Here is an 8,689-nt window from a genome sequence, read left to right on the forward strand (position 1 = left end):
GCTAGGCATGTCTAGATCTACAGTTGCCCTACATATCTCAGGCGCTGCAGGTCTGAACTTGTCTAGCAGTCAGACACATATAAAAAGGGGAACGGGGTTGTTGATCTGGGTCTCAGTCATACAGATTTAAACATAGCAGTTCCCCTCCTTCCCTTACATATGTTCCTCAAAAGAAAAGGGTCCAAACACCACAATGTACCACAAGTAGTGATGAGTGAATCTGTCCTGTTTCACATCGTCCTGTTTCACGGTTGAAACAACAAGAAAATTCACAAAGTAGCGGAAAATCCGGAAACACGTCTGGTGCACAACTTTTTTTTTGTCGCCGCATTTTTTTTTTGTTTTGTTTTCTGTGTTTTTTTTGGTGAAACTATTCGCAAATGTGGAAATCTGCACCGAATTCATGCATGGCGAATAAATTTGCTCATCACTAACCACAAGATTGGCACTAAGATCTCACTCAGATGAGCAAACAAGCATATAGTAATTCACACAATTACACAATTATCTGCAATTATATAATCAAGGTTTCCTACATTCTTTACAAACTACAAATCCATTGCACTTATAAATTCAGACCAAAAGCTAATTTTCAAAGAATTTTTCCAACCGACTATTCTCAGCTTATTCATCATGATAAAGACCAAGTGGGCTTCATAATGGGTTGCTAGTAATAATTCAAGATGGAAAATAGATTGAATCGATAATTAAAATAAACAAATAAAGCCTTGGCCCTCAGTCTTGATGCTGAAAAAACATTTGACTGCCTGAACTGGCCCTACTTATTTCCCCTTCTAAACCATTAAAGCTTTTATGTCTGTAACCCTTTCTTATAACAAAGAAATCCCAGAACAAAATCAGTACATAAAAAATAAATTTATTCAAGTCCTCATAAAAAAACTATACACATACTAACCCTAAGGTTATATGCACCTTATGCATTATGCATGAAGTCAGCATACAGTACCAACTAGAAAGGGAAGTTTGAGAACAAACTTTGTGTTGGGTTGAACAACGTGAAGTCACTGAATGAAATCTGATCTGTTGTTGGCTCCGCCACCATTTTCTAACCTTGGACCACAATTATATAGTAAAAACCACTGTGCAAAGTTTGGGGACCCCATAGTGTCTGACTGGCAGCAATTTAAATTTCCCCACTGAAAGTCAACGAGTGACATCTGATTGGTGGCTCCACCCACTTTTTCTAACCTGGAACTGCAGTTACCCAGTGACTAACTCTGCAAAGTTTAGGGACCCTAGGATTAATAGTTAAATAACGGCAGCAGTTTAAATTTAAACCAATAAAAGTTAATAGGTAAATTGTGATTGGTGGGTGTGCCCCCTTTTTCTAACCTTGAGTCGAAGTCACCCAGTGACAAACAGTGGGCACCCTGGCATAAATAGTGTGAGAATGGCAGCATTTTAAATTTAAACCAATAAAATTCAATGGATGAAAGCTGATTGGCTGTTAGTGGCTCAACCCACTTTTCCTATTTTTGAACTGCAGTCCCCCAGTGACCAACTGTGCAAAGTTTGGGGACTCAGGCATAAAAATTGTGAGACTGACAGCATTTTACACTTCGCCATTGAAAGTAAATAGGTGAAATGTGATTGGCTGTTGGTGGCTCCGCCCACTTGTTCTAACCGTGAATATGTAGTCATCCAGTGACTGACTGTGCAAAGTTTGGGAACCCTGACATAAATAGTGTGAGAAAGGCAGCTTTTTAAATTTAAAAAAAAAACAAAATCAATAGGTGAAGTCCGATTGGCTGTTGATGGCTCCACGCACTTTTTCTAACTCTGAACCGCAGTTACCTGGTGACTAGCTCTGCAAAGTTTAGGGACCTTAGTACTAATATTTAAAGAATGGCAGCAGTTTAAATGTAAACATACAGTATGAAGTCTATAGTTGAAATCTGATTGGCTGTTGTTGGCCCCGCCCACTTTTCCAAACTTGGAACATAGTCACCCAGTGACAAATTGTGCAAAGTTTGGGGACCCTGATATTAAACATGTGACAATGGCAGCAGTTAAAATTTCCCCACTGAAAACAATGAAAGAAATGGGATTGGCTTTTGGCAGCCCCGCCCAGTTTTTCTAACCTTGAGTACGAAGTCACGCAGTGACTGACTGTGCAAAGTTTGCGAACCCTGGCACCTAACCAATAAAATTCAATAGGTGAAATTTGATTGGCTGTTGGTGGCTCTGCCCACTTTTCAAATCTAAAACTGCAGTCCTCTAGTGACCAAGTGTAAAAAGTTTGGGGACCCTGGTGTTAATACTGTGAGAATGGCAGCAGGTTAAATTTCTGCCAAATTAATAGGTAAAATCTGATTGGCTGTTCACAGCTCCTCCCACTTTTGGGCATCCAGCAATCATCATATTTTCATTCAGGCTGACCCCATGACTGTGTGATTCAAGTTTGGGGAGTGTCGCCTCAAAGCTGTAAGATTGGCAGCATTTTCAATTTCCCCATTAATGTCAATAGGTTCAATTTGATTGGCTGTTGTTGGCCCCTCCCACTTTGGGGTCATCCAACAAATGTCACTGTTTCATTCGGGGTGACCCCATGATTATGTTATTCAAGTTTGGGGGGTGTAGCTTCAAAGCTGTAAGAGTGGCAGCAGTTTGAAAATATTCCCTGTCAAAGTCAATGGAAAAATTGGGGTGTTCAGAGCGGCGCCACAAAAAGACGGGGGGCAGGATCGCTTAGAAAAGCACAAGCAACCTGCTCCGCTATAGGGCGAAGATGTGTGGGGAGTTTGGGTATTGTACCCCTAAAACTGTAAGAGGAGTAGCGTTTAGAAAATGGGGGGTCGCGAAGAAGAAGAAGCGAAAGAATAAACCAAAGTGGAAGAACAATATGTTGGGGTTTTCAACCCAACACAATTCAGGTTCCAAAATCACTACCAATAGAACAGAAGCCCTTTCTTACAATGCATATTCAAATTCAACTATAGGCGGAAAACTAATTCAAATGAGCATTTTACTGAATCTCCTTTACCCGCTCGAAACTCTTCCAACAGTAGTACCTCTGCCTCCAAAAAATTAAAACAATTACAATCTAATTTTCACAAATTCATTTGGGGTCATAATAGACATACAATTTTTAAAAATAGTCTTGCAACCTTTCACAGCAATGGGAACCTACATAGGCAGATAATCTAAGACAACTTTGGATTTGGTATAAATGGCATGCCAATATTATCTGGATTCTTAATGGAATTATGAATATTTAAAAATCATTGATTTGAAACCCCATCAGTGCTACAAAAACCTGCCATAAACTATTTACCTGCACCAAATACACATTCTAATTTTAGAACTAGTTAAAAAACAAGCTTAATGTATGTATCACCTGGTCAATTATAACAATTTAAAGGAACAGCTCAGTGTAAAAATAAAACTGGGTAAATAGATAGGGCTATCACCTCTGCTATAAATCATGCTAGGAAATCTCCTGTGCTAAAACTTATGGGGTTAAGTAATAAAAGGCATTAGTTTGCCCAGTAGCAATATTCCATAGCAACCAGTCAACAAGTAGAATTTACTGGTTACCTGTTAAAAAGCAAACATCTTATTGGTTGTTATAGGTTACTGCTACTGGGCAAACATTGTTCCTTGTATTACATACTACATGGGGGTAAGATTGCTGAGATTGGGTCAATGGGTGAATGTACAGTGCAGCCTTAGCTATACTGTTCATTCTAGCTGGGCAGGCAAACTAGTTTTTAATAAGTTTTAATCTCTATTCCAAGTGTAACATAAATGTTTCACCAATTTCTCCTTCTTCATCTATTTATAAATTTAATCTTCCAAGTAAAATTCTTTTGGAATGTACATTGTTGGATTTTACCAAACAATCAGATCATTATATCAATTAAAAATGTCTCCAGTTTTTTTTTGTCCATAGCAAGTGGACATTTTTATGAAACTTTACAAACTTTTAAAATACCACACAGAGCAAATAAGCACTAGTGCAGTGTTAACAATTAACCATGAGATGGCAGCAGCACCATTTTTTTTATGGAAGAAATAGCCTCACTCTGTAAATGAACTTTTTAGAAAGACTCAAGCTGTAAACTATCTTAAAAAAACAATGATGAGAATTGATGTACTGTATTTCTGTAATATGAGATCAATATTGTGTCTATGATGTAAGTTTGTGATTATTCTGATTATGAATTAATTTGTTGTCTGCCCAACTGAATAAATCATTTGAGGAAGGATCTATATATTATGCCAGGCCTGTAGTGCACACATTTCTCCAATAATAATGTTATATGCTTCATTACACATTACACCTAGTAATGAGCGAATCTGTCCTGTTTTGCTTCACCTAAAAATTGGCGAAGCCCTTCTATCTCACAGTTTCTTCCAGATGTTTGTGGTCTATACTCGTTGCTCAACAAATAACTGCAGCAAAACACATATTGGTCAGGTAAAAATTCATTCTATGAGTGGCCCTTCAGTTATAACTGGTGTGACAGCTCCCCCCTCTGGAACTGAAGTTTTTTCACACAATTGCAAGCAACACGGGGGATCAAGGGGTATAGCTGGAGAAAAACACCACCCAGATTTCAGTCCCAGTGGCTTAATCTATGGTCTCTGAATGCAATGATGGTGTACTGTAAGTTAATGAGGCAAAAACCATTCATACATAATACATTAACAAATATAAAAGGCTGTTATCACTACTGCTACTACAGGCAGAACCTAGACCTAATATACCTGCTATGCCACAACCATGGTCATTCCCAGAAGATATTATTCCTACTACATATAGATTGTAAGCTCTACAGGGCAGGGACCTCCATCCTCTTGTGTCTTTGACTCTTAACTTATTGCAACTGTATCTTGTATTTATTTGTGCTTATTGTAATACTTTGTATTTATCTATTTTAATACCCCTATTTATATTAATGTATTCTACTGTACAGCGCTGTGTACATAAGTACATAAATACTACTAAAAGTGCATATGCTCTGCCTAAATATTTTGTATATTAGTATGTGGTGTATTATTAGCCCTTTTATGTGCATAGCTATACCGCTGCAAAACAAGTCTGCAATTTTATGTTTGATACTCATCTGACATTCTCAGTGGTCAGTCACTTAAGTTGTGATTAATGTTTTGCAAAAAAATAATGTTTACCTGACTATACTATCCCCTATATGTAATAAATGGCACTAAGTTTGCACAGGAGCAGTATTCAATAGCAACCAAAAAGATGATTGCTTTTAAACAGGTTACCAGTAAATGCTTCCTGACGATTGGTTGCTATGGTTTACTGCTTCTGGGCAAACTTAGTGCTATTTATTACATAACCCCCTAAATGACTTGATATGCAAAGGACAGATGAAGGAATTATTTTATAGACAGAATAAAATATAGAATTAAATTTTCCTCAATAAAACATGAACATCTGGCTTTTATTTTGTGGTAATGTGGATACTACTCAACTATAAATACATATATAGGAATTGTGATCTGGAATGCTTGTAACCTATTATTTTATGGATACGGGCTATTTACAGAATTTGGAGATATTAGTAAATGAGGAAGAGCTACGCTGGTACATATTCGTACTAATGACAAAAGTAATGGTAGATGGTATTATGTTAATTCGGCACAATTAACATAATAATGCATAGAAAAGGCATTTACACAATAATCATTTTATTTTTTATGGATCCCTGGTAGGGCTTTATCTTGAATGTGCAGTGCAGTTCTGGGACCCAAGCAAGTGGCACACAGATGATCTGCTCACACTCACCCCTTTTTGTGTGCACACTGACAAGCATGGCATTAACATCAGACAAGTTTTGGACTGGAAATGCTAAAATATTCATTTCATTGATGGGGAGCATATTTGTGTGTGCCAGTGGCCTTAATAAGGATAGCGATGAATTGGAAAGAGTGCAGAGATGTGCAGCTAAACTGGTAAAAGAAGTTGAACAATTAATCTATGAGGAAAGACTATCAAGGTTGGGGTTGTTTTCTTTGGAGTAAAGGCACTGGCAAGGTACTTTTTTTTTACACAGAAAAAAACATAAGACTACCCTTTTAGACTTGTCGGGTTATAGCAGATTCTGGTAATAACTTTAAGACAGTCTTGGATGACTTTTTGGACAAGTGTAACTACCAAAGCTATAGTGATCTTAAGACCTAGAGAGGTTAGTTTAGTAAAGGTATGTATATATAAATATATATATATATATATATATGTAACCCCTTTTTGGCTATAAAATAGTTAAACACCAGCTATTGGTAGAGCATGGGGCACATTGGGACTCTCTTTCAAAGGATGGGCCTTCGCTAAATTAAAGGAACTGCTGGATGGGGTTGTTGAACTGTACCTCCCACTGCCGCTGTGTAGTGTAATAGCTCATATTAAAGGATAAGTTGAATGCCAGGAGCTCTTGCAATCAAACTGTAACTCTTTATTGTCCAAGACAAGATGTAATGGTGCAGGGATAAGTCAATACCCACATAAACAGAAGTAGAAATAGCAAACACCTTTAAGGATAGTAAGAGAGGATGCCACTGTTGTATCCCACCTCTTTTTGGGAGACTGAGCAGGGTAAAGCACATGTCAGCAAGACACCTCTAGGAAACCAGTCTGGATAGTTACTCCAATCCTCAGGTTGATAAACTCTAGCTTGGATGGGTCCTACAGCCGAACAGGTGTAGGGATTTACACTGACCTGTATCCTGCGTCTAAAACCGTGGCCCTAGACTGAGGCAACATTGCCTCTATGGAAGGGTACTTCCAGCTGAATTTCTGGTTGGAGCCTCATCTGATTTTACTAACTAGATCTAACTACCTCACTCTCCTAGAGAGTGCTATTACAGTATTCTGCTATTCTATATAGTTTTTATTCACAGGGCCTTGTCCCCGACTTTACCTGAGTGGATTAACCCTATGCGTCCCTACATATATAAAATATAAAATATATGTTTAAAAGAATTGTCTACACTTTACCACTAGAGTGCATGGTCCTCCTATGTTGGGCCATTCTCTTACTGATCGCTAAATCCTCAAGATAAGACTGAGCAGTCTATCTACTGCTAAATGAAAAGGGAACAGCAATGTGCATACAGTATTTTGGACCGAGAAGACAGAAGGTTTGAAGAGGTGTGAAAGAGGCCATTTATGCCAAACTAGAGCCCTGCCACACTGCTTGTCAGCAACATAACAACGCTGCTTTTTAAACTCTTTATTTATATTTTATCACAATATAGACAAAATAGTGCAGTTCAACAAATTGCTGGGAGGAGAAAGAAAATAAACAAGAAAAAGAAAAGATAGGCCCAGGGATCAGTTGCTGCTCTATGAAAAGTGATGCTATTAAAGAGGATGTTAGCTCCAACAAAGTACAGTGTTAACAATTAACACTAGTGCAGTGTTAACAATTAACCATAAGATGGCAGCAGCACCATTTTTTATGTAAGAAATAGCCTCACTCTGTAAATGAACTTTTTAGAAAGACACAAGTTGTAAACTATCTTAAAAAAGCAATGATGAGAATTGATGTACTGTATTTCTATAATATGAGATCAATTTTGTGTCTTTGATGTAGGTTTATACCTGATATCTCACAGTTTCTTCCAGATGCTTGTGGTCTATACTCGTTGCTCAACAAATCACTGCATTCTCAGTGTCCAGTCACTTAAGTTGTGATTAATGTTTTGCAAAAAAATCATGTTTACCTGACTATATAGGCTTTTTTTTTGTGGTAATGTGGATAGCACTCAACTATAAATACATATATAGGAACTGTTATCTGGAATACGTCACCTATTATTTTTTGGATAAGGGCTATTTATAGAATTTGGAGATATCAGTAAATGATGGAGAACTGCGCTGGTACATATTTGTACTAATGACAAAATTAATGTTAGATGGAAGATTTTAAAACATGAATTCAGGGATCTAGGATCTAAGCTTAAAGGAATACTGTAATGGGAAAACATGTTTTTTTTCCAAAACGCATCAGTTAATAGAGCTTCTTCAAAAGAATCCTGCATTGAAATCCATTTTATAAAAACTATTTTTTTGAGTGCAGAGATGTGCAGCTAAACTGGTAAAAGAAGTGGAACAACTAATTTATGAGGAAAGACTATCAAGGTTGGGGTTGTTTTCTTTGAAGTAAAGGCACTGGCAAGGTATTTTTTTTTCCACACAGAAAAAAACAAAAGGCCACACTTTTAAACTTGTTGAGTTATAGCAGATTCTTGTAATACCTTTAAGACAGTCTAGGATGACTTCTTGGACAAGTGTAACTTCAAAAGCTATAGTGATCTTGAGACCTAGGGGCACATTTACAAAAGCACGAACGCTCTGAGCGTAATTTCACCAAATTGTTCGGATGTTCGCACCAGGGCCAGAACTAGGGGTAGGCAGAAGAGGCAGCTGCCTAGGGTGCAACGATTGGGGGGCACCAGGCAGGAGCCTCTCCCGCTTACCCCTAGTACTCGATCAGTTGTGTGTCACTTTGACTATATATATATATATATATATATATATATATATATATATATATATATATATATAAATAAAAGAAGTGTCTGCACTTTACCACTAGAGTGCATGGTCAAAAATATGTACAATGTTGGACAATCACACCCTGGATAAGTAAGTTATGTGACTAACTTGTGCTTTTTAACATTTTTCTGAAAGGACCAA

Source organism: Xenopus tropicalis, chromosome 7 (assembly GCF_000004195.4).
Source record: "Xenopus tropicalis strain Nigerian chromosome 7, UCB_Xtro_10.0, whole genome shotgun sequence".
NCBI classification, from domain to species: Eukaryota; Metazoa; Chordata; class Amphibia; order Anura; family Pipidae; genus Xenopus; species Xenopus tropicalis.